General features: G+C 40.3%; 1 protein-coding gene across 2 annotated transcripts in view; it reads right to left on the bottom strand.

Moving 5' to 3' along the window:
* The window catches only part of RNF180 (ring finger protein 180), a 304,519-nt gene extending 277,630 nt beyond the window's left edge, over positions 1-26,889 (bottom strand). For both annotated transcript variants that reach the window (XM_069556325.1, XM_069556324.1), the window contains exon 1: positions 26,539-26,889. The gene's annotated coding sequence lies outside the window, so the exon portion shown is untranslated. The remainder of the gene's footprint in view (positions 1-26,538) is intronic.
* Between the last annotated feature and the right edge of the window lie 515 nt (positions 26,890-27,404).

Consider the following 27,404-nt stretch of genomic DNA (forward strand, 5'->3'; position numbering starts at 1 on the left):
TATCAAAATGGTGCCTATGTAAACCTTATTTTCCATCAATATCTTTAAAAATATCTAAGGAGGACAGTTCAGTCACCCTGGAGAAACATGTTTACAACAAATTTGTTGGAAATTTTCTATGAAGTCAACTGCTGGAATTATAACCTACACAAGGGCATTTCATTCCTTCATCTGGCTATTACCACTTATTTATGGTAAAACATCAGCCAGTGGCACAGACCAAATTCTACACTCCTGGGTCCCTAAGGTTTGCTTACCTTCTTCTCCTTATTCATGGATTTAAAATTGAGATGAAGTGGACAAAACTCTAAATTATTAAAATTTATCTAAAATTAGAAAATAAGAATAAACCAACAAAATTTTGGGCTTCATTGGTGGCTCAGATGGTAGAGTCCTCCTCCACCTGGGTGGAGGAGACACAGGTTCAGTCTCTGGGTTGGGAAGATCCCCTGGAGAAAGGAATGGCTAGCCATTATGTATTCTTGCCTGGAGAATTCCATGGACCTTGGAGTCTGGCAGGGGTCTCAAAGAATCGGACATGACTGAGGGACTAACAAGTTGTAAACCTAAGACCCAAACAAAACTTTAAAAATTGAACAAACATCGAATATCTTCTCCAAAACTCATAAAAATAGGTGGGTCCAGGCAAAATGATCTAATTGACAAATTTTACTAGTTCTTTAAGAAATGGATACTCTTGTAACAGATAATTGTGGGGTCCAGAAAACATAAAAAGAAGCTGACCTCTGCAAATGAAACATAAATTTGACACGTTAACTAGACAAGGATATGAAACTAGAAAAATAAAATATAAGAAAATTAAATATCAATCTATGAATATATGATAAAATCTTAAATGAACTGTTAGTCATAGAATCCATTAATGATTTAAAAGAACAATACATTTTGGCCAAATGAGATTATTTTCAGGAATTCAATGATAATTTAAAAAAACCCCAAATCTACTCAATATACTTCACAAACTATAAGATTAAAAGAAAAAACACATGATTATCTTAAAAGACAGAAAATAAAACCTTCAATAAAGTTCAACATTTATATGCAATAAAAAGACACAAATACTTAGCACTCCATAAATAGAAGGAAATTTCGTTACCCAGGTAAAAAGAAGGCTTACTGAAAACCTTAGCAATTATCAGTTCAGTTCAGTCGCTCAGTCCTGTCCAACTCTTTGCGACCCCATGAATCACAGCACGGCAGGCCTCCCTGTCCATCACCAACTCCTGGAGTTCACTCAAACTCATGTCCATCGAGTCGGTGACACCATCCAGCCATCGCATCCTCTGTCATCCCCTTCTCCTCCTGCCTCCAATCCCTCCCAGCATCAGGGTATTTTCCAGTGAGTCAACTCCTCGCATGAGGTGGCCAAAGTATTGGAGTTTCAGCTTCAGCATCAGTCCTTCCAATGAACACCCAGGACTGATCTCCTTTAGAATGGACTGACTGGATCTCTTTGCAGTTCAAGGGACCCTCAAGAGTCTTCTCCAACACCACAGTTCAAAAGCATCAATTCTTCGGTACTCAGGTTTCTTCACAGTCCAACTCTCACATCCATACATGACCACTGGAAAAACCATAGCCTTCACTAGATGGACCTTTGTTAGCAAAGTAATATCTCTGCTTTTGAATATGCTTTCTAGGTTGGTCATAACTTTCCTTCCAAGGAGTAAGTATCTTTTAATCACCTGCAGTGATTTTGGAGCCCAAAAAAATAAAGTCTGACACTGTTTCCACTGTTTCCCCATCTATTTCCCATGAAGTGATGGGACCAGATGCCATGATCTTCGTTTTCTGAATGTTGAGCTTTAAGCCAACATTTTCTCTCTCCGCTTTCACTTTTATCAAGAGGCTTTTTAGTTCCTCTTCACTTTCTGCCATAAGGGTGGTGTCATCTGCATATCTGAGGTTACTGATATTTCTCCCGGCAATCTTGATTCCAGCTTCTTCCAGTCCAGCGTTTCTCATGATGTCCTCTGCATATAAGTTAAATAAGCAGGGTGACAATATACAGCCTTGACGTACTCCTTTTCCTATTTGGAACTAGTCTGTTGTTCCATGTCCAGTTCTAACTGTTACTTCCTAACCTGCATATAGGTTTCTCAAGAGGCAGGTCAGGTGGTCTGGTATTCCCATCTCTTTCAGAATTTTCCACAGTTTAACAATTGTAACACCTGACAAACTTTAATAAACATTCCAGGAAGAAAACAAAGTGACAATGATGCTCACTATTTATGCATATTATTCAGTTTTAGAACACAATAGAGGAAAAGTAAATTAGAGGTATACGGATTTGGAAGATTTAATAAGTAAAAAAGAAATTAAGTGTCTGTGACACCATTTGAGGGGTGGGGCTGCAGACATTTCCATCTTCTTAGAACTATATTGCTCATTTCTATAGTACTATCAAGTACTATAGAAGTAGCCAGCTTCTCAGTCTGGGTACTTGTGAAAACTTGTGAAAATTCATAAAGCTGTACACTTGTGATCTGTTTATTCTTCTGTATATATCTTATTTCATCAATACAACTCCACACTTCCCTCTGTTTAAGAACAGTGGGTAAAGAATTCTGAATAGGGAGCAATGTCTATAGTAACAATTTTCATCATCTGGTCCTGGTTACACTGTCAGATTTTATGATACATGGAAGTCAAGGAATTTCACTGAGAGAAGGAATCACATGCGTATTTCCCTACCTCTGCCTATAGAGGGGATTACTCATCTACCACCAAGGAAAAACTGGTGAATAGGGACGATGTAGGAACGTGTCCCTGCTACTCTCATTATAAAAGTGATATATGTCCAAGATCACTTTATTAATGTCTAATTATTTGGGCAAGAGAGAAGGAAGAATAAATAGATAAACACAGTAGAAATTTACCGGAGTGGAACTATAGTTTATAATGTAGTGGTGGGTACAAATATTATATATTTTTTAAAATCTATAGAACTATCCAGAGTGAACCCTAATGTAAACTATAGACCTATACATCAATATTGAATCATCAATTGTAAAAAGTGTATCACACTAACACAAATGGTTAACGATAGGAAAAACTGTACAGAGAGAGTATATGAGAGCTTTGTATAATTTCTGTACAATATTTTTGTAAAGCTAAAACTGCTCTAAAAAAGTCTGTTAATTGAAGAATATTATTTTGACATATAATAGCATTATCTACTCAAAGTTATTCATTAACAAAAAATACTTTTATCTTGGTTGTTTAAATAACTAAAAATTGTTTTTCCTTTGAAATTTGACATCATCACTGGTTTTCTAAGTGTAAAAAAATTTCTATGTTTTCAGTATGATACCTCTATTAGTTTACTTGGGCTGTCGTAACAGAATACCATAGACTGGGTGGCTTTAATAACAGAAACTTAATTTATCGTGGCCTTTCCTCTGAGCATGTGCAGTTCTGGTGTCTCTTTCTCTTCTTACAAGGGTAACAGTCCTTTTAGATTAAGGCTCCAATTAGATTAGGTCACCTTAGGAGCTCAGGCTTCCCAGGTGGTTTAGCAGTCAAGAACCCGCCTGTCAATGCAGGAGATGTGAGTTTAATCCCTAGGCTGGGAAGATCCCCTCGAGAAGGAAATGGCAGTGTTCTTGCCCGGGAAATTTCCATGGACAGAGAAACCTCGTGGGCTACAGTTCCTGAGATTGCAAATACAGACGCAACTTAGCGACTAAAGCACAACTTATGAGCTCATTTAACCTTAATTACCTTCATATACCTCCAAATACCATCATATTGGGGGTAAGGCCTTTAATATAAGGATTTGGGAGGGACAGTTCACTCTAGAACATTCCTCCTTCTGGTTCCCAAAATGCACGCCCTCAGTTGAAAAATATATTTCTACTATCCTAACCATCTCAAAAGTCTTACCCCATTCCAGAATCTACTCAGCAAATTAGTGAGATGCACCAAAAACTGCAATGCCTGCAGTTGGCATTGGTCAAAACAAAGGGCCCAATACCCCACAACATCTGACCACATGTCACACAACCAATACTTCAAAAGCTGAATGAATTGAGCTATGAAGTTCTGCCTCATCCACCATATTTACCTGATCTCTCACCAACCGACTACCACTTCTTCAAGCATCTTGACAACTTTCTGCAGGGAAAATGCTTCCACAACCAGCAGGAGGCAGAAAATACTTTCTAAGAGCTCATCGAATCCCAAAGCACAGAATTTTACACTACAGTAAAAAACAAACTTGTTTCTTGTTGGTAAAAATGTGTTGATTGTAATGGCTCCTATTTTGATTAATAAAGATGTGTCTGAGCCAAGTTATAATGATTTCAAATTTACGGTCCAAAACCGCAATTATATTTGCAGCAACCTAATTCCAAAGAATAGCAAGAAGAGATAAAGCATTCTTCAGCGATCAATGCAAAGAAATAGAGGAAAACAACAGAATGGGAAGGACTAGAGATCTCTTTAAGAAAATTAGAGATACCAAGGGAACATTTCATGTAAAGATGGGCTCGATAAAGGACAGAAATGGTGTGGACCTAACAGAAGCAGAAGACATTAAGAAGAGGTGGCAAGAATACACGGAAGAACTGTACAAAAAAGATCTTCACGACCCAGATAATCATGATGATGTGATCACTAATCTAGAGCCAGACATCTTGGAAAGTGAAGTCAAGTGGGCCTTAGAAAGCATCACTACGAACAAAGCTAGTGGAGGTGATGGAATTCCAGTGGAGCTGTTTCAAATCCTGAAAGATGATGCTGTGAAAGTGCTGCACTCAACATGCCAGCTAATTTGGAAAACTCAGCGGTGGCCATAGGACTGGAGAAGATCAGTTTTCAGTCCAATCCCAAAGAAAGGCAATGCCAAAGAATGCTCAAACTACCACACAATTGCACTCATCTCACATGCTGGTAAAGTAATGCTCAAAAATCTCCAAGCCAGGCTTCAGTAATATGTGAACCGTGAACTCCCTGATGTTCAAGCTGGTTTTAGAAAAGGCAGAGGAACTAGAGATCAAATTGCCAACATCCGCTGGATCATGGAAAAAGCAAGAGAGTTCCAGAAAAACATCTCTTTCTGCTTTGTTGACTATGCCAAAGCCTTTGACTGTGTGGATCACAACAAACTGTGGAAAATTCTGAGAGAGATGGGAATACCAGACCACCTGACCTGCCTCTTGAGAAACCTACATGCAGGTCAGGAAGCAACAGTTAGAACTGGACATGGAACAACAGACTGGTTCCAAACAGGAAAAGGAGTATGTCAAGGCTGTTTATTGTCAGCCTGCTTATTTAACTAATATGCAGAGGACATCATGAGAAATGCTGGGCTGGAAGAAACACAAGCTGGAATCAAGATTGCCGGGAAAAATATCAATAACCTCAGATATGCAGATGACACCACCCTTATGGCAGAAAGTGAAGAGGAACTAAAAAGCCTCTTGATGAAAGTGAAAGAGGAGAGCGAAAAAGTTGGCTTAAAGCTCAACATTCAGAAAACGAAGATCATGGCATCTGGTCCCATCACTTCATGGGAAATAGATGGGGAAACAGTGGAAACAGTGTCAGACTTTATTTTTTGGGGCTCCAAAATCACTGCAGATGGTGACTGCAGCCATGAAATTAAAAGACGCTTACTTCTTGGAAGAGAAGTTATGACCAACCTAGACAGTATATTCAAAAGCAGAGACGTTATTTTGCCGACTAAGATCCATCTAGTCAAGGCTATGGTTTTTCCTGTGGTCATGTATGGATGTGAGAGTTGGACTGTGAAGAAGGCTGAGCACCGAAGAATTGATGCATTTGAACTGCGGTGTTGGAGAAGACTCTCGAGAGTCCCTTGGACTGCAAGGAGATGCAACCAGTCCATTCTGAAAGAGATCAGCCCTGGGATTTCTTTGGAAGGAATGATGCTAAAGCTGAAGCTCCAGTACTGTGGCCACCTCATGTGAAAAGTTGACTCATTGGAAAAGACTCTGATGCTGGGAGGGATTGGGGGCAGGAGGAGAAGGGGACAACCGAGGATGAGATGGCTGGATGGCATCACGGACTTGATGGACGTGAGTCTGAGGGAACTCCGGTAGATGGTGATGGACAGGGAGGCCTGTCGTGCTGCGATTCATGGGGTCGCAAAGAGTCAGACATAACTGAGCGACTGAACTGAACTGAATACATTACATTTAAGGTTCAACAATGATTTTCTCTGGTTCAGAGCTTTGCCTGCTGGGGCCCACTAAGGTGGCGGCTTTGTCTTCTGCCCACTGGCATGGGTGGCCTCATACCCTTGGCCATGGGAGGCAGCCTTGCCCCTGAGGCCATGTGCAGGGACATGGTGCACTGAACCTGAGGAGGTGACTCCACTTTGAATCTCAGGAGGGAACAACTTTACTCTCTGGAGCTGTGTGCTCTGTGCCTGTGGAGGCAATGGTGGTCCCACTGATCTCTGAATTACTTTCAGGGTCATTTTTCCTTTTTCTTAAGGATAAAACATATCTGCAGCTAACTCAGTCCATAACAGTACCTATGAAAGCCAAGGTAGTCTTCTCAGTTTTAACACATGAGAAAGCCCATGTTTTATTGTATGTATTTCCTTTTACTGAATTCATAGAACAAAAGTCCTGGATTAAAAGAGAAAAATACTGAGCTTAAAATTTCTCAAAATGTAAAAGTCATGCAAGTGAACAAGAAAGAAAAATCAAAGGTGAAATGACCAAAGAATTTGGAGTTCCCTTATCAGTTATCAATTGGGGCTTCCCTGGTGACTCAGACGGTAAAGAATCTGCCTGCAAGATAGGAGGCCTGGGTTCAATCTCTGGATTGGGAAGATCCCTTGGAAAAGGAAATGGAAAATCACTCCAGTATTCCCGCCTGGAGAATTTCACAGACAGAGGGGCCTGGTGGGCTACACAGTCCATAGAGCCACAGAGTCAGATATGACAGGGCAACTAACACACTTACACTATCCATATATTTCTTAAGAACTGGAACAAGGTAAAGATAAAAAGCCAATGGAGGTCAAACTGATAAAAGTGTGGAAGGAGCAATGCATATCAAATTAGAAATAAAGTAAAACATTAAACTGAATGTTGATTCAGACCATTTCAAGACAAATAATATTTCTAATTTAGGGGTCTTTTGTTTTTATTTTTATTTTTTTAAGGAAAAGCTAGTTAAAATGCACTACAAATAAAGGCTACTGTCAACCTTGACACTCAATAAGCAGCAGTCAGTACCGAAATGATAAAGCACCTGTATCTAATGTCTGCTCAAGGTTCGTTTGAAAATAGGAGGTCTGTGGATACATACACCAATGAGAGCACGTTCAGTGTTGATGGGATTCCTCTTTAGTGTACAACCAAACTAGACGCAAGCACTGCTGCAATGATGACAGTAGTAGAAAGTCTGAACTGTTTGAGGAAATCTATTTCTTTTATATACATACTTTCCTATATATACAAAGTTAACAAAAATGTACTGTCTGGCAGAATTTTGGAGGGTATGACTACTAAAATCAGAGAGAAAATTACCTACAGAAAAAGAATATTCTATTACTGATTAAGAAATGCTGCCCACCCACCCCCAGCCCCTGGGGGCTTGTATTATTAAAGATGAGTATGTACTTTGCTTAAAAGCACCGTGTTGCATTTGTAGCCATTAGACTGAGGCACAATTAGTCTACCTAAAGGCTGTATACTGGAAGTGCTTGTGAAATTATATCTCCATAAGAAGCAGTATTTCTTTTGTAATACAAAGAAATGTTCTCAGTGTAAAAGAAATCTCATTTTTATGTGGGACACAGTAACATCGGATGTAATCCATAACTATTTTGCAGAAGTGGGCTTTGAAACCAGTTACTGCTCACAAATATCATATGTACTAACTCTGTTGGGAATAAGCTGCACAGATATTATTTTGTAAAACTGATACCATGACACCTCCCTCTGCTGATGCTGAGTCTTGATTCAACTGTGTTGTGAACTCAGAGGAACTGGAATAAAATGTGTTCAACTCCAAGAAATCTACAGAAAAGAAGCATTAAGACTGCAGTCAATGGTCTGTAAAAAACTACAAACACACAAATGACTGAGTTTTTGAAGCAGCAGTCACTACACTTGTTTGTAAACTGTTTAAAAACACATCAGGACTCCAAAATTAATCTTACATTAGGCAGAAATTAAAACAGGGTTTTATAAATATAATTAGATTCCTGTAGAATTTATATGCCTTATATAGTTCAATAGCTATTTCTAGAACATGTATTATTTAATGCAAGCTGACTTGTAATTCAGGATCCCTCTCATATTAGCTTTCAATCTTTGACAAGGGTATCGGATACTTTACAGGTACAAATAGGAGACTGGATCAGGTGATTTCTGTCACTTCTGTAATTCTAGCCTTGGTAACTTCAGTGATTAAAATGACAATTGAAGCTTCCAATTTATTAACTCTAAATCATGAATTACAGACAGGCATCTCAATTTTCTTCAGTAATTGTCGGTGTTACATACTTTGGGGTTTGACCATGATAAAGTCAACTTTCAACAACTTTAACTGTTTAAATGATTCTGTATACACTTTAGTATTCACATCCTGAAATATTTTTCATGAAAAGCACCCAACTTTCATTGATAAAAAAAATTATTCAATAGTTCAAATGATCTTATTGCCATCTAGTCACTTCTCACCCACCCTCCTGTTCTTCTCTTCCACCACCCCTGGGCTTGCTGAACTCTTAGACATAACATAATGCATATCTCACCTTAAAGAGACAAGGTAATTAAAACTGATGCTAGAGGAGCTGCCAAGTTCTTCTACACTCTCAACACAGCTTCTTAAAGCACACACTTCACTTAAAAGTTGAATACCAACTTTCTATTCTTTGAAATGTTTCCTTTTCCTCACAGATACTGTCTTGAATGCTCATTGCAGTCTTTGAATCCAAGTGACTCCTTTACGAATTATTCTTAAAAAATCATTGAACAAATGTAGACACTTCATAACTTTTTTATTTTGATTAATTTTACCCATTTTAACTGCTACCACTCCTGTAGAAGAAGGAATGCATTCTTAAGATGATGGAAGGAATAGTATGTAGTACCCATATATTCACTTATTTCTCACACACTACTTTCTTAGGGAGGAAACACAGGAAAAGTTTGAAATTACATTGCTGTTGTTCAGTCACTAAGTCATGCCCAACCCTCTGTCATGCCATGAGCTGTAGCATGCCAGGCTTCCCTGTTCTTCACTATCTCCTGGAGTGCTCAAATTCGTGTCCACTGAGTAGGTGATGCTCTCTAATCATCTCATCCTCTGCTGCCCTCCTCTTGTTTTCAATGTTCCCCAGCATCAGGGTCTTTTCCAATAGTCAGCTCTTTGCATCTGGTGGCCAACATACTGGAGCTTCAGAATTAGCCCTTACAGTGAATATTCAGGGTTGATTTCCTTAAGAATAGACTAGTTTGATCTCCTTGCAGTCCAAAGGACTCTCCAGCACCACAATTCAAAAGCATCCATTTTTCGGCACTCAGCCTTCTTTATGGTTCAACTCTCACATCCATACATGACTACTGGATAAACCATATAAACCTTTATAATAGCTTACAATGATTTTTACATGAACAGATACATTGTTCGTTTGAATTAGAGGCAACAGATTTTCTCACTTTGGGCACTGTTCCTTTCTGTTAGAAAGGAAATTCTAAAAGATCATCTATAAACCACATTCTTCATTTCATTTAAATTCACCTATGAGTCAAATCTATGACTAATAACATTATACTGCATTATATGGGGAAACAGTTCAATTCAGAGGCTAAAATATAATTAACATTTTCATATATTCTGGTTGAGTCATTAGCTTGTCCTAATATACAAGGTGCTTCCAAAAGATTCTGCCCCCACCCTACTAAGCTCTTTCTTACTCATAATTACTTTAGAAAAGAAAAATTGGATAAAGTTGTACTTTTTAAAAAGCTACTTACTTACATTATTTTTTTTTCATTTGCATTATGGTTTATTACAGGATACTGAATATAGTCACTGTAGTATACTGTTGGGAGAAGGCAATGACAACCCACTCCAGTACTCTTGCCTGGAAAATCCCATGGACGGAGGAGCCTGGTGGGCTGCAGTCCATGGGGTAGCTAATAGTTGGACACGACTGAGAGACTTCACTTTCACTTTTCACTTTCATGCATTGGAGAAGGAAATGGCAACCCACTCCAGTGTTCTTGCCTGGAGAATCCCAGGGATGGGGGAGCCTGGTGGGCTGCCATCTATGGGGTCGCACAGAGCTGGACACGACTGATGTGACTTAGCAGCAGCAGCAGTTTACTGTTGAACCTTGCTGTTTATTTATTTTATACATAGATTAAAGTAGCACTTTTTAAATGACTTACTAGGTTTAGTTTTAAATAAGATTCTCTGAGTATAAGGCAGAAATGTGGTTATAAAACTACCAATTTAACTCTTCTATTAGATAAACTCCATTATAATAGAAAAATGTTCCTAGAGTAATCCAGTCAAAACATAAAGCTCCAATTGGGGTGAGAGCAGTGGTAACAGTAAATAACGGTCAAATTCTGGATATATATTGAAGGCAGAACAGACATGACTTCCAGACAGATTGAATATGGGTTCTAAGAGAAAAGGAAATCAAGGATGGTTCCAATGAAAGCAACTGTAAGGACAGAACTGCCATCAACAGATATGGGGACAGACACAGGCAGAACAGAAGGGGCACACGATGAGTTCTGGATGTATTAAGTTTGAGACCTCTATTCAACTTTCACATAGATCTGTTGAGTATAAGTTGGATTCAAGAATCTGGAGTTTTGATGAGTATCTGAGCAGGAGCTTTAAAAACAGCTGTTCTCTAAGTCATGAAAAAGGATGAGGTCTATAAGGCTCTAAGTACTGTTAGAGAAGAGGATAGAATCCTTAGCCATGGGCTCACATAAATTTTCTGGAGATCTAAATTTACATCCAGTTATGTCTCATTTACTTCCCTCTGAGTTTTGTAACCTTAGAATATGAATTCATCTTTACCATGAGACAAACATGGGACTTTGTTGAGGACTTGCCCCTCCAGAAAGAACAGTTTCACACTGTAACTGCCAAGTGCGTAAGGGACATCACCAAAATAGGAATAGTTTTTTAGTAAGTTTCTCAGTTTGGGGCTCCTTGGCTCACCCTATTAGTATAAATCCAAGAACTAAAATGTGAAGCTAAGGATTCTCAGGTGATTTGAAGGATGTCAGAATTAAAAATGAATAAATATGGGAAAAGAATCTATAAACCATTTCTGGATAATCAAATAGTTAGGAAAAATCCTTTACAGATCATGCTAATAAATGTAGGATGATTAATATAATCACCATTTTCAATTCCTAATGAAATGATGGATTTAGGGGAAGAAATCAATGGCTACTTCTACTAAAACATTAGGGGAAAGGGATGATCATTTCATAATGTATCCATAAGGCCAGGCTTCCCTGTTGGCTCAGATGGTAAAGAATCTGCCTGCTATGCAGGAGAATCCCTGCAGTAGGCAATGGCAAACCACTCTAGTATTCTTTCCTGGAGAAGCTGGTGGACAGAGGAGCCTGGCGGGCTACAGTCTATGGGGTTGCAAAGAGTCAGACATGACTGAGTGACTCAAGGCTGTTACCACCTGAACTCAAAGATCAATCTTAACATCACTGAAAATAAAAACAACTATACTGGTTAGCTAGGGTCAACATAACAAAATACCACCGACTGGGTGGCTTTAACAACAGATTTTTTTTTTCTTCACAGTTCTGGAACTAGAAGTCTAAGATCAAGGGGCCATCAGGGTTGGTTTCTCTGAAGGCTCTCTCCTTGGGTTTTAAATGGCTGCCTTCTCATGCATCCCCCCATGACCTTTCTTCTGTAGGCATGTATCCTGGGGTCTTTTTGCAAGCCCAAATTTCCTCTACTTAATAAGGACACTCGATGGACATGAGTTTGAGCAAACTCCAGGAGACAGTGAAGGACAGGGATGACTGGTGTGCTGCAGTCCACGGGGTCCCAGTCAGATACTACTGAGTGACTGGACAACAAAACAAGGACACCAGTCAGACAGGATTGAGTCTACCCAAACAGCCTCATTCCAACCTAATCACACTTTAAAGGCCTTATATCCAAATACGGTCACACCCTGAGGTACTTGTTAGGAATTAACTCTTCAATATATGAATTTGGAGGGGATACAATTCACATTATACCAACCACCAAACAACTTGTGCCTCCTGATAAAATGTAATTGGAAGTATTCAGCACCATCTCTAAAGTATTCTTAAAATAATAACCGTTAATAGCCTGAACTGAATCAATTAAATCTAAGAACCACTTTATTTACTATATGAATAGATGAATGTGTTAAATGACATTCAGTCACTCAGTCATGTCCGAGTTTTCGCACCCCATGGACCGCAGCACAGCAGGCTTCCCTGTCCATCACCAACTCCTGAAGCTTGCTCAAACTCATGTCCATCGAGTTGGTGATGCCATCCAACTATCTCATCCTCTGTCGTCCCCTTCTCTTCCCACCTTCAATCCCGCCTAGACTCAGGGTCTTCTCCGATAAGTTTGTTCTTCGCATCAGGAGGCCAAAGTATTGGAGTTTCAGTATCAGTCCTTCCAATGAATATGCAGGACTGATTTCCTTTAGGATTGACTGATTGGATCTCCTTGCAGTTCAAGGGACTCTCAAGAGTCTTCTTCAACACCACAGTTCAAAACCATCGATTCTTTGGTGCTCAGCTTTCTTTATAGTCCAATTCTTACATCCATATATGACTACTAGAAAAACCATAGCTTTGACTAGATGGATCTTTGTTGGCAAAGTAATGTCTCTGCTTTTTAATATGCTGTCTGCTGCTGCTGCAGCTAAGTCACTTCAGTCGTGTCCGACTCTGTGTGACCCCATAGATGGCAGCCTACCAGGCTTTCCTGTCCCTGGGATTCTCCAGGCAAGAACACTGGAGTGGGTTGCCATTTCCGTCTCCAATGCATGAAAGTGAAAAGTGAAAGTGAAGTCGCTCAGTCGTGACCCCATGGACTGCAGCCCACCAGGCTCCTCTGCCCATGGGATTTTCCAGGCAAGAGTACTGAAATGGGGTGTCATTGCCTTCTCCGAATATGCTGTCTAGGTTGGTCATAGCTTTTCTATGGCTGCAGTCACCATCTGTAGTGATCTTGGACCCCAAAATAATGAAGTCTCTCACTGTTTCTGTTGTTTCCTCATCTATTTGCCATGAAGTGATGGGACTGGATGACATGATCTTACTTTTCTGAATGCTGAGCTTTAAGCCAACTTTTTCACTCTCCTCTCTTACTTTCATCAAGAGGCTCTTTAGTTCTTCTTCACTTTCTGCCATAAGGGTGGTGTCATCTGCATATCTGAGGTTATTGATATTTCTCCCGGCAAACTTGATTGCAGCTTGTGCTTCATTGAGCCCACCATTTCTCATGATGCACTTTTCATATAAGGCAAATAAGCAGGGTGTCAATATTCAGCCTTGACATACTCTTTTTCCCAATTTGGAACCAGTCTAGTTCCATGTCTGGTTCTAACAGTTGCTTCTTGACCTGCATACAGATTTCTCAGGAGGCAGGTAAGGTGGTCTGGTATTCCTATCTCTTGAAAAGTCAAAGGCTTTGGTATAGTCAATAAAGCAGATGTTTTTCTGGAACTCCCTTGCTTTTTCGATGATCCAACAGATGTTGGCAATTTGATCTCTGGTTCCTCTGAATTCAACTTGAACATCTGGAAGTTCACGGTTAACTTACTGTTGAAGTCTGACTTGGAGAATTTTGAGCATTCCTTCGCTAGTGTGTGAGATGAATGAAATTGTGCAGTAGTTGAAATGACATTATGAGGCTTTAAAACTAGCCCAGTACAGGATGTGGTTAATTCTACAACTTGGCTTTATCAGCTAATTAATTTTAAAAGAAAGAAGAGAAACTTAAGAGATTTAAGACATCCATCAAATGCAATGCATAGACTTGTTTGATTCTTAATTCAAACAAATCAACTCTTAAGAAAAATATTTTTGAGACAACCAGGGAAAATTATACATGAATTAGATATTCAATTCAGTTCAGTTCACTCAATCGTGTCCAACTATTTGCGACCCCATGAATCGCAGCACGCCAGGTCTCCCCGTCCATCACCAACTCCCAGAGTTCACTCAGACTCACGTCCATCGAGTCAGGGATGCCATCCAGCCATCTCATCCTCTGTCGTCCCCTTCTCCTCCTGCCCCCAGTCCCTCCCAGCATCAGAGTCTTTTCCAATGAGTCAACTCTTCGCATGAGGTGGCCAAACTACTGGAGTTTCAGCTTTAGTATCATTCCTTCCAAAGAAATCCCAGGGCTGATCTCCTTCAGAATGGACTGGTTGCATCTCCTTGCAGTCCAAGGGACTCTCAAGAGTTTCTCCAGCACCACAGTTCAAAAGCATCAATTCTTCGGCATTAACTTCATTGGACATAATATAGAAAACTGTTTTTTTTTAAAGGTCCTTAGGCCAGAGTCGGACATGACTGAAGCGACTTAGCAGCAGCAGCAGGCTAGAGATAAATATTTTAATTTTGACTATTTATAAGCAAAATTATATAATGCAGAAACAAAACATATGTAATGCAGAAAAAAATGAAACAAAAACGGAAGAGTAACTATTAAAGCTGGCTGATGGATACATAATAATTCATTATACCAGTCCTCTACTTTTGTGTATGCTTGAAATTTTTCATAAAAAGATTAAAAAAAAACCTGAATAAATAGAATTTTCAGATGAGACTATACTCTACCATCTACTCAGAGACTATGCCAATATAGACTTCCTCATTATCTGTATCACTGGACCATTTTTTTTTTTTTAATAATCTACTATTCTAGTGAAAATGCTGCCCTTTCCAAGTCCTGACTTTACTCAGGGGTCTCAATTCCCAACTCCCTGCTTCATCTATAAGCAAGGCCTTGGTCTCCTCTTTAACTATGAGTATTAAAATCCAAGCCACTATATTAGTGAGCCTCGCAAGCTCACCCTAACACTAAGGGTAGATTTCATGTCATGTTTCTACTTGCCAAGCTCTCTCCACCTTTCTTCTTTTTAGCTCTGAGCTCTCTTTTAAATACCTTGTTACAAGCTCATCTATGCATTTATGTAGTACATAATCAAATATTTCTAGATAAGTTCTAATATTTGCAGCAGAGCTCTTCAGATTATCACAACCGGGTGCTTCGTCTCTGTTAAGCACTGTAAGAAACACTTCTAATTCTAGTTATTTGGCCCTGTCACTCAGAGTTCTGGTCATATTTCTTACGATTTGTTCTGAAAACATCCAGAACCCTGAAGGGAAAGAGCAAGGGAGAAAGAAGGATGAAAATGTATTGAGGAGAAAAGAATCCTTGCCAGCTCTTTCAAAAAGGTGGAAAGATTGATCCCTGAGTCAGGAAGATCCCCTGGAGGAGGAAATAGCAACCCACTCTAGTATTCTTGCATGGAAAACCCCATGGACAGAGGAGCCTGTGGACTACAGTCCATGGGGCTGCAAAGAGTAGGACATCACTGAGCAAACAACAAAACAAAAACAGTCATGTTCCTTAGGATTTGTTCATCAGAATCCAGAAGGGAAAGGGCAAAGTGAGAAAGGAGGATTAAAATGGGTCCAGGACTAAAGATACCCTGCGAGCTCTTTCAAAAAGGTGGAATGGCATAGATCTAAGAGACCAAGGAAGAGATATAAGAAGAGGAAGATATTTTGTCCCATATAGTCTATAAACAATAAGCAAATGTGTCACCTAAAAAATTCTCGGCCAAAAATTGTGGTTCTGGTCACCAAGGTTTTACTTTTTGAAAATCTGAAGCATTTTATTCTCCACCTTGAAGGCAGAGTCCTTGTAGAAAAAAAAAACAAAACAAATCATCAATCTTCTTCTATGGACCTAACAAAAGCAGAAGATACTAAAACGAGGTGGCAAGAACATATAGAACCATACAAAAAAGATCTTAATGACACAGACAACTATGATGGTGTGATCATTCACCTAGAATCAGATATCCTGGAGTGTGAAGTCAAGTGGACCTTGGGAAGCATCACTACAAACAAAGCTAGTGGAGGTGATGGAATTCCAGTTGAGCTATTTCAAGTTTTAAAAGATGCCGTGAAAGTGCTGCACTCAATATGCCAGCAAATTTGGAAAACTCAGCAGTGGCCACAGGACTGGAAAGGGTCAGTTTTCATTCCAGTCCCAATGAAAGGCAATGCCAAAAAATGCTCAAACTACCGCACAATTGCACTCATCTCACACACTAGCAAAGTAATGTTCAAAATTCTTCAAGCCAGGCTGCAACAGTACCTGAACCAAGAACTTCCAGGTGTTCAAACTGGATTTGGAATAGACAGAGGAACCAGAGATCAAATTGTCAACATCCACTGGATCACCGAAAAAGCAAGAAAGTTCCAGAAGAACATCTACTTCTGCTTTATTGACTACACCAAAGCTTTTGACTGTGTGGATCACAACAAACAATGGAAAATTCTTCAAGAGATGGGAATACCAGACCACCTGAGCTCCCTCCTGAGAAATCAGTATGCAGTTCAAAAAGCAACAGTTATAACTAGACATGGACAAATGAACTGGTTCCAAATTGGGAAAGGAGTACGTCAAGGCTGTATATTGTCACTCTGCTTATTTAACTTATATGCAGAGTACATCATGTGAAACGCCAGACTGGATGAACACAAGCTGTAATCAAGATTGCTGGGAGAAGTATCAATAATCTCAGATATGCAGATGACCACCACCCTTATGGCAGTAAGGGAAGAACTAAAGAGCCTCTTGATGAAAGTGAAAAAGGAGAGTGAAAAAGCTGGCTTAAAACTCAACATTCAAAAAACAAAGATCATGGCATTTGGTCCCATCACTTCATGGCAAATAGATGGGGAAACAATGGAAACAGTGACAGACTCTATTAGTTGAGACTCCAAAATCACTGCAGATGGTGACCGCAGCCATGAAATTAAAAGACACTTGCTCCTTGGAAGAAAAGCTATGACCAAACAGACAGCATATTAAAAAGCTGCTGCTACTGCTGCTAAGTCATTTCAGTCGTGTCTGACTCTGTGTGACCCCATAGACGGCAGCCCACCAGGCTCCCCTGTCCCTGGGATTCTCCAGGCAAGAACACTGGAGTGGGTTGCCATTTCCTTCTCCAATGCATGAAAGTGAAAAGTGAAAAGGAAGTCACTCAGTCATGTCCGACTCTGCGATCCCATGGCCTGCAGCCTACCAGGCTCCTCTGTTCATGGGATTTTCCAGGCAAGAGTACTGGAGTGGGGTACTGCCAACAATGGTCCATCTCGTCAAAGCTATGGTTTTTCCAGTAGTCATGTATGGATGTAAAAGTTGGACTATAAAGAAAGCTGAGAGCCCAAGAATTGATGGTTTTGAACTGTGGTGTTGGAGAAGACTCTTGGGAGTCCCTTGGACTGCAAGGAGATCAAACCTGTCAATCGTAAAGGAAATCAGTCCTGAATATTCATTGGAAAGATTGATGCTGAAGCTGGAACTCCAGTACTGTGGCCACCTCATGCGAAGAACTGGCTCATTTGAAAAGACCCTGATGCTGGGAAAGATGGAAGGTGGGAGTAGAAGGGGACAACAGAGGATGAGATGGTTGGATGACAACACCGACTCAAAGGACATGCGTTTGAGCAAGCTCCAGGAGATGGTGAAGGACGGGGAGCCTGGCGTGCTGCAGTCTACAGGGTCATAAAGAGTCAGACACGCAAGCAACTGAACTGAATGAGTGGCTCATTAGGCCGCTGCCAGTGCTCAGCCCATCTGCCCCATATGCCCGTAGTCCAGGCTTCCTTCCACGCCTCTGCTTCACTGGTTCACTCCTCCTGCTCCTCACTCTGGATCTCTGGGAAGCCTGCCTCTAGTCTCTAGGGAATAGAACCATATCCTTCAAGTCTCAGCTAAAATATCACTTTCTAGAGGAGAAAGGAGAGTGGGTTATCCTTGGTCTATTATTTTCACCCAGTGTGTTAGTGTTAGTTACTAAGTCGTGTCCAACTCATCGCGACCCCATTTTCCCCCAACAACCTTTCTAATTCTCCTTTAGAACATTCATCCTGCTTTTAACTACTCATTCCATGTTTGTCTTCCTCGCTGAGATGCAAAATCCTTAGCAGTTTATAACAGTGCTAAGCACTGATCAGTTGAATGAATGAGTGAATAAGTAAGCAAGCATAGGCAGACAAAAAAAAGTCATTCTTTCCTAACTCTCCATGAAGTCAGGACACAACTTACTGGCATCACCAGGGTAAATTTAGCAAACACCATTGGAGGAAGCTGGTCTCGGCCTCATAAAGCTGTCACAAAGATTGACTTTTTAGAAGCTTCATTTTAGAATACAATCTGAGCTTCATGACACCTTATGTGGTTTGATGACATATCTTATATCTCTGGAGGTATGTATCTCAATCACATACCTTATGTGGTTTGATGACGTATCTTATATCTCTAGAGATATTCAGATTATTTATAATTTTCTTTATGAAGGTATCTATCAGAAAACAGTACTTTTCTCTTTTCAATCAGCAATGGGACAGAAAGTGGCATACTCTCCATATTTTTTAAACTAAAATCTCTACCTATAAATCACAAATTCAAGAGGTTGGAATTATTTTAAATACTAACTACTACTCTTGAATATAGTGATTATTAAATAGCACTAGCTCCTTTGACCATCAGGACATTCCTGTGATGTAGGGATTGTTAATTGTTTCATAAATGAGGAAAATGAAGGCCTAGAGAGTAAACTAACTTGCCAAAGTATGTCTATCGTTTTATGAGGAGGAAGTTCCTATTTTCTAGAGTCTTGACATTTTGAAGGACCAGAGGAATGAGGAAGACTGAAGCCCTTACAGAGAGTTCAAAGTTGGGATGGGGGAAAGTGCTCTCTATAAACTCATTTATTAGAACAGAGGAGTCAGTGAAATCATTGGCTGCCCTTGCCTATCTGCTGGCATCTGAGCGGACTACAGTAAGAAAAGCAGAGGGTAAGGTATGGAAGCTCTAAGTTTCAGGATCTACACTGTCTTGATCAGCTTTTTGGTGACATCAGAAATACTCTTAAGTCATTCTAAAAATAAATCAGGGCCAAATAAATTAACAGAGTCCACAAAAAACCACATACACTTCTATCCAACCACATGAATTTTAATGTATTTTACTTTTATGTTTGATTTGCCTTTGCTTACTCCCTGCTTTTTGTAATTATGGGATCTAGATCATGTACCCAATGTACCCAATTTGCTATCATTTATTCTCCTATCCTACAAATTTACCACTGTCTGGCAGCAAACGTATCTGCAGATAGCTGTTCTAAATAGTCCTTCAGCATGGATCTCCCTAGAACCCAATGATACTTAGATGCTGTACTAAGATGAAGATTTGGTTTATAATCCTGAAACAGCCATGCTACACTCGTTTTCTTCTGTCTTCCCATTCACTGATGTCCTTAGAATCTCCTGAAGTATGTATGCATGGTTTAGCTTGCCTTCTTTAAATGTTTCCAGAAATGTGATGCACTTATTTATCCTACATTCTGAACAGCTACAAAACAAAACAAAACAAAACAGCATGTGCAACCATGTTATAGTTTCTTTACTGATACATGAATATGTAGCAAAAGTATAAAAGCTACATACACATGTATCAGTAAAGAAATGATAAATACCAAGTTTAGGATAATGGTAACCTCTAGAAAGGTATCTAAGGGGGCTTAAATTTTACCTGCATTTTTTTCTTAAAAAAATCTGAAAAAAATAAAATGTTAACACTTTATAAGGTTACATAGTGGGAACATGGGTGTTCATTATACTATTCTCTATACCATATGTTAATATTTAAAAGTTTTTATATCTATTTAAAAAATTTAAACTTATTTGCTTTAATAATATGGAAGTCACATGTTTTGCATCTTGTATCATGAAAACTTCTCAACGTGAAAAAAATCAAAAACATTTGTTTTGAAGAGTACATAAAGTAGAAATGGCTTTCTATTGGAGGATTAATTATTATACTAAAGAGTGCTACATATACATTAAATTGTGGGGGAATCTACGATCAAAATGACTACCTGTGCGAGTGATTCTCACATCTGTGCTTCTGAAATACATGAAACCTTTTTAAAAGAACAGATGCTCAAGATTTATCTTAAACCTGCTTGAATCAGAGTATCTGCAATGAGAATCACATACACCAAGACTGACAACCACTGATCTACGAAAACGGCAAAAAGAAAATTGAGCAACCACCACTAATTCAGACCAATCATGTGACTAGCATGGTGGAGGGGCCGTTTTCCCAGTGGCTACGTAGACAGCTCTGTCTCCCACTTGGGTACTGTACAAGCAAAACACAAAGTAAGAAAAAATGAAACAGATTTTCATTGTTTCATTTCTCACAGATTGAGAAAACATGCATAACAATACATTAGCTAAACCATAAAAGAGGGACAGTGGTTCTTATGAAATACATCCATCATAAAAGTGTCACAAATCATATATTAATCATAAAACACACTGAATTAGGCTAGAAACAAACATGCTTGCCTTTTATGAAATAGAGAAAGCACAAAAAGGCTTATGTAACTGTAATGAAAACACTCACTCCAGATGATGTGATTACAGCACTGGATATCCTTTGTCCTCTCTCACCCACACTCCAGAGGTATTTTTCACCTACTCTACTGTGTTCTAATTCCCAGGAGGCTGACTTTTGACCTGCAAAAATACTCCCTCTCCCACCTTCTGCCTACCATCTAAATTTGCCAGTGGGAAGCACCACTAGGTAATCAGAGGGCTGGAAAGGAGTGAAGAGGGGTATTTACTCCTCCACGCCTCTCTATCTCAGAAAGGCCAAAGGTCTAGCCAGGCAGCATTCCCCATATAGCTACCCTCTCTGGGTTTTAGTCATGATCCTATTCTCTCCCCCTTTAGGCCTAGGGATGATAATGGTTCTCATTACTGTTAGTCCTGAGATGCTTCACCATCCATTGTTGATTTATTTTACCTCAGGCACACTTTCAAAATTGATCTTATCAACTACTCCATTTTGAGCTTGCTACATATTTTCTACCAGAACACTGACTGACACAATTATAAAGCATGAAGATATATTACCCTATCTCTAAGCAGAATGCTTTTTTGTAGATCTAACCTTACAAGCTTAATATGTCCAGCTAGTATCCAGCATTACAGGTGCTGTACATGATTAAGGAAAATATATACTGAATATACGACCTGTTCCCTGGTAGCTCAGACAGTAAAGAACCTGCCTGCAATGTGATAGACCAGGGTTAGATCCCTGGATCAGGAAGATCCCCTGAAGAAGGAAATGGCAACCCACTCCAGTATTCTTAATATTCTTGCCTGGAGAATCCCATGGACAGAGGAGCCTGGCAAGCTATAGTCGATGGGACTGTGAAGAGTCAGACACAACTGAGCGACTAACACACACTTGTACCTTTGAGGGGAAAAAAAAGAAAAACCTAGGTGGAAAACAAATTCAATCCCACTCCTAGGCATATATCTGGAGAAAACGATAACCTGAAAAAATACATGTACCCCGATATACATTGTAGCACTATTTACAACAGCCAGGACATGGAAGCAACCTAGATGTCCATCAAAGGATGAATGGATAAAGAACCTGTGGTACATATACACAATGGAATACCACTCAGACATAAAAATGAACAAAAGAGTGCCATTTACAGAGACATGGATAGACCTAGAGACTGTCATACAAAAGAAGTCAGAAAGAGAAAAACAAACATAGTATGTTCACACACATATGTGGAATCTACAAAAATGGTATGGATGAACTTATTTGCAAAACAGAAATAGAGATACAGATGCAGAGAACAAATTATGAATACCAAAGGAGGAAATGGGGTGGGATGAACTGGGAGACTGGGACTGACATGTATCTAGACTACAAGGCATAAAACAGAAAACTAGTGAGAACCTACTGTGTAGCACAGGGAACTCTATTCAGTGCTCTGTGGTGACCTAAACAGGAAGGAAACCTAAAAAACAGAGAGCATATACGTATAACTGATTCAGTTTGCTGCAGAGCAGAAACTAACACAACATTGTAAAGTAACTACACTCCAATAAAAATTAATAAAAAACCTTTTTTGGTTTCAATGAGTAAAACTTTGATGCACTCAAAAAAAAATAACAATAATTCCATTTGCAGCGACATGGATGGACCCAGAGATTGTCATACTGAGAGAAGTCAAAGACAAAGACAAATGTCATGTGATATCGCTTATATGTGGAATCTTGAAAAAAAAGAAAAGAAAAAAAAGATACAAACTTATTTATAAAACAGAAAAAGAATCACAGATGTGGAAAACAAACTTCTAGTTACCAAGGGGGAAACTGAGGGGGAGATAAATTCAGAGACTGGGATTGACATATATATCCTACTGTACATAAAATAGATAATAGGAACCTACTGTATTGGGAACTCTCAATACTCTGTAATGACCTGGAAAGATTCTTTCCTGGTGATGGAAAAAATCTAAAAAAGAGGGGATATATGTAGAACTGATTCACTTTGCTGTACAACAGAAACTAACACAACATTGTAAAGCAACTATAATAAAAATTAAAGAAAAACAAATTCAAGGGCAAAATAAAAGAAATAATAAAAAACAAGGAGTAATTAACAGACAGACATGGTGAACTAAAAAATAAGAACTAGGGAGTCAGGGAAGGCTTTCCGGAAAAAAAGTATTCCAGCTGGGTCCTAAAGTACAGGGAGAATTTAGATAGCCTTTGCAAGTAGAGTGGAGAGGAATGGGCATCTTGAGCAAGGAAAATAATATAAGCCAAAACACTAAATAGGAAAGGTTATGGTTGTTGGGTAAGCAAAAAGTATAATGCCAGACTAGAGCATATTAAGCTTTATTTAGGACTCTACAGCCTTAGCTAGTTCTAAGTCAGACAAGCGAAGCTATACAAAAATACTAATTCTATAATTTATATATCTTTCAGGAGATTAGTGGGCTTCCTAGGTGACTCAGGGTAAAGAATCTGCCTGCCAGTGCAGGAGATGCGGGCTTGACCCCTGGGTCAGGAAGATCCACTGGAGAAGGAAATGCCTCCAGGAAACCCATTCCAGTATTCCTGCCTGGGAAATCCCATGGACAGAGCTAGGTGGATTACAGTCCATGGGGTCACAGGAGAGCCCACTTATATATATATACTATTCATTTCATGCTGCCTAAATTGGTGTTTGTATTTCAACTCTGGCCCCTTGGGAAAAAAATTTTTTTAACAGTTTTCTGAATAGGCCAGGAAGTTCTCAATCAGAATAAGCCTCATTCTTATCTCAGCAATTTGATGAACGATGTTTTGAAGTTGCTGTTAAAATCTCTGCTAATGACCGACTGCTTGTTTCCAAGGTTTCCCACCTGTCAGACTATCAGTGAACTAATCAGGGAAAGAGATTACAGAACTTAAAGGTAGTTCCATCATTAACAGAATAATTTCTAATATTTCTGCTTGCTACAGAGAAATTTATTAAGACAAAAAATGCAATATCTCTAATTTTCGCAGCTGGATTTTATAAAAGACTTATCAATCAAGTAATTTCCTCAAACATTTTCTTAAATCAAGGAAAACAATAAAACAGCTTGTTAATTATGTGGTTAACGTTTTCTGTACCAGACAGTTTGGTTAATATAATACTATTTGGTTAATATAACATTTTTGTACACATTATTGCATACTAGGGCCAAAAGATTATTTTTCATGTGGGCATTTTTATGTCATCATTTTACTGGGGACTGCCTACTTATTGGAGCTGTTCTAATGCAGGGAATTTTGACGAGACCTTAAAAATGAAATATTAACCTTCCAAAGTGAGAAAAAAAATTCACTTTAAACATGAAACAGATATCCTTATCCATTCCCTGGGAAGCGGCTTAGTGACTACACCACCACCGTATTACAAATGTATACATGCCTACAAGCAAGCAGTGTCCATTACAGAGTAGTCACACTGAGAAGGTTACAAACATTTTCTAATAATGCTGCCAATAATTAAAACTATTTTAAAAACACCTTTCACAGTTGTCTTCGTAGCCTTCATGATAACTGTTTAAATATCCTTAAGACCAGTAAAATCTTGAAGCGAGGCAGAGCTAAGTTTTGCAACCAAGCAGAAATCATTCTGCCAAGTTTAGCAAATAAAAGATGTTCAAACTGAGCTACATAGTTTTGGATTAAAAAAAAAATACAAACAAAAAACAAGTACTTATAAAAGATTCTAAAATCATATTTTTTTGTTGCTTGTCAAATTGACAAAATTTTTCAAATATTTAAAATAACTAAATAGCAGCAGCACTTTTTAAAGAAACATCTAGCCTCCTAAAGTAACTACCTGGAACGACCATTCTAAAAACATAAATGACAGCATGTTGGGGGCAGCGGCAGTGTTTCATGACCCTATAGTCACACTTTGAAGTCACAAAGCAGCTTTCTTCCAAGGAGATTTAAAATATTCTCCAGACATTACCTTATTAATTCTCTAAGTATCCCTTCTGAAAGAAAAGATAGATCACAGTTCTTTTTCTTTCCAGTTGGTGAGTGAAGATGGTGCAAGGGAAAGAAAATTGTTAGTGTTTATTCCATGAGTCACTAACTAAGTCTAGGCGAACTGTGCCCTAAAATGTGCTATGTAGTTAGCAAAATTTAACTGAATTTTTTTAGCTTTATTCTGTTGATAAAAAGGCATTATATGAGGTAGATGTCTCATAAAATATTACAGGGATATATTAATTCGTTGGATACTTGCCTAGAGGAACTCCTGCTTGACATACAGGAATTACCAATTAAAGACGCAGGTGTCTATCCTCAGATATACCCATAAATGCTTAGTTAAGTCTATTTCATAAAGGAGAAAAAGCTTGTTTTGTTTTTTTTTTTTAAGACTCCTTTCTTTGAATTTTAAAAGAAAAAAAATCTTCACTTCGAAAAACCAAACATATAAATGTAACAGAGGAAGAAAAATGGGGCAATAAAAGATCTATTGGCAAAATCATTTAAAAGCAGGGAAAGGGGTGCATTGTTGACAGCACTGGACAGAAAGGACAACATAATATTGCACCTGATTACAAGTCAATTTTCATTGAAATTATTAAAATAATTATTCTTCTAAATGTTTAATTCTTTTGTAGGAGAAAAGAAAACTTGCTGCTCATAAACATTTAGGGTCTCTGCTATGTTAATCATTAGGTACAACTGAGCTCCCAGTGGATTCACATAGGAGATTAATAGTTTGACAGAGGAAAGACACACACACACACACACACACACACACACACACTTCGTCCTTACGATTCCAAGTGATCCCATTCAAAAAATGGAATGACTCTGGTCATTTATCACTTTTAGGGGTACTACTTTAGGAATATGAAAGAAATGAAGTATATTTTTAAGAAAGGTTTTGGTAATTAATGAATAAATAAAAATATGCGAATTAGAGGGGCTCTCAGCGCTAAATTTTGTTTGAGGTTGAGTGACCGTACTGAGAACAACTCTCAGTCAGACAAGTTCTAACCCCAGTTCCCACAAGGGCTGACTCCTTGCTTTTGATGTAATCACTTTTCATCGTGGGTGCCTCAGTTGTCTGGTCTATAAAATGGGTAATTTAATAGAAACCTGCCCACACAATGCTCCTTTGTAATTACTAATGAATGCTCTCCTGTGTATTCTTAAAACTATTACATGCTAGAAAAATATCCAGTACATCCTATGTCAAAAAGAACGCGGTGACATATGTTAGTGCTAATTAGGACACTAATGACAAATCTTCTCCATCCTAGGGATCCTCTCTGTCCACCTTCGCCCCGCGGCATTTCAGAGCTTACCCACGACCTCTGACAAGTCTGAACCCTCCGGACCCGAGGCTCCAACAAAAGCAGCTGAGACGCCGATACCGAAACGGACCAGACAAAAGAAAGTGGATCCGGGCGAAGGGAACGGGCCGTGGAAGGGGGGTGTGTGCGACTCTCCCCACGAGCTCTGAGAGGAAACCGCACGCGGTTCCCCAACTCCCACCTGGAGGGCGGCCGCGCCGGCCCCGCGGCCCTCCCCGCACGCCTCCGGCGCCGCCCGGCTCGCGCTCCCAGACCCCGTGTAATTCCGCCCTCCGGCCGGCTCGCGCCCCGAGGCCGCTGCCGCCGCCCCGGGAGCCTCAGGTGCCAAAGTTGAAACGCCGCCGCACCGCCTGAGGCCGGGGCGGGAGGCGGCCGGGCCAGCGCAGCCCGGCCCCGGCGCGTCCGCCCGGCGCGAGCCCGGGGCCCGAGCCGCCGCGGCCGGGCAGGGCAGGGCAGGGCAGGGCCGCGCCCGGTCGGACCGACGCCAGCCCCTCGGGCGGCCGCGCCCCCCCGGACTCCCAACCGCCGGGCCTCACCTGCGTCCGCGTCCCGGGGCGCCCGGCCGCCCGCAGCCCGGCTCTGAGGACTCGCGGCGGCGGCTCCCGCGGCGACTATGCCGGTTCGGCGAGACGGGAAGCGACAGGAGCCAAACCCCGCGGAAAGCGCTCGAGCTGCGCCGGCGGCCCGGAGCCCGCGGCCTCGGTCTCGGCGCCCCAGCGCTCCCCGCCGCCTCCGGCTCCGCGCACCCACGGCGGCGGGTTCCGGCCCGAGCGGCGCGTGGGCGGCGCCCCGTCCTGACCCCGCGCAGCCTGGCGAGCAGCGCCAGCTGCGCCCGTCCGGCGGCACCGTGGGAAAGTTGGGCTTTCTGGTCCTCCCTTTATCAGAGCATCGGAAGTGGCCGTGCCTGCTTCTGGCGCGGCCTCACCCAGTCCCACCCACAGTTCGGAGCTCCGAGCCCCCCTGCTGGGCCCATTACCTGCTGAGATCCACTCACATCCCCAGACGCTTCTCCACACCTAGACTCCTTCTAAGGCACCGCCACTCTCTGAGTTTACTTTTCCCTTCTGATGTCACTGTCCTAGTTGCTTACCTTATGCCGAAGGTTCCTTCCAAGTACACCTAGGATTAACTACCAAAGGGTTTTTGATTCCTTTGCTGATGAATTACAGCTGGTAGATGAGTTGATGACAGGAGGTAAATCAAAAGTGCTTAGTCAGGGAGTTGGAGGGCTCGCTTGGAGTAAAAGTGGACTTGTCAGCAGGTTGTGAACTCTGGATTCAGAGCAATGAAAATAGATGATCAAAAGACTGTAAGTAAGGTTTGGAATATAAAAAAGTGTTTTATTAGGTTGCTTCAGGAAGGGGAAGGAAGCTGAGTGGGAGGACCTCAAAAGACTGTACAG

The sequence above is a fragment of the Ovis canadensis genome, chromosome 16 (genome assembly GCF_042477335.2).
Source record: "Ovis canadensis isolate MfBH-ARS-UI-01 breed Bighorn chromosome 16, ARS-UI_OviCan_v2, whole genome shotgun sequence".
Taxonomy (NCBI): Eukaryota; Metazoa; Chordata; class Mammalia; order Artiodactyla; family Bovidae; genus Ovis; species Ovis canadensis.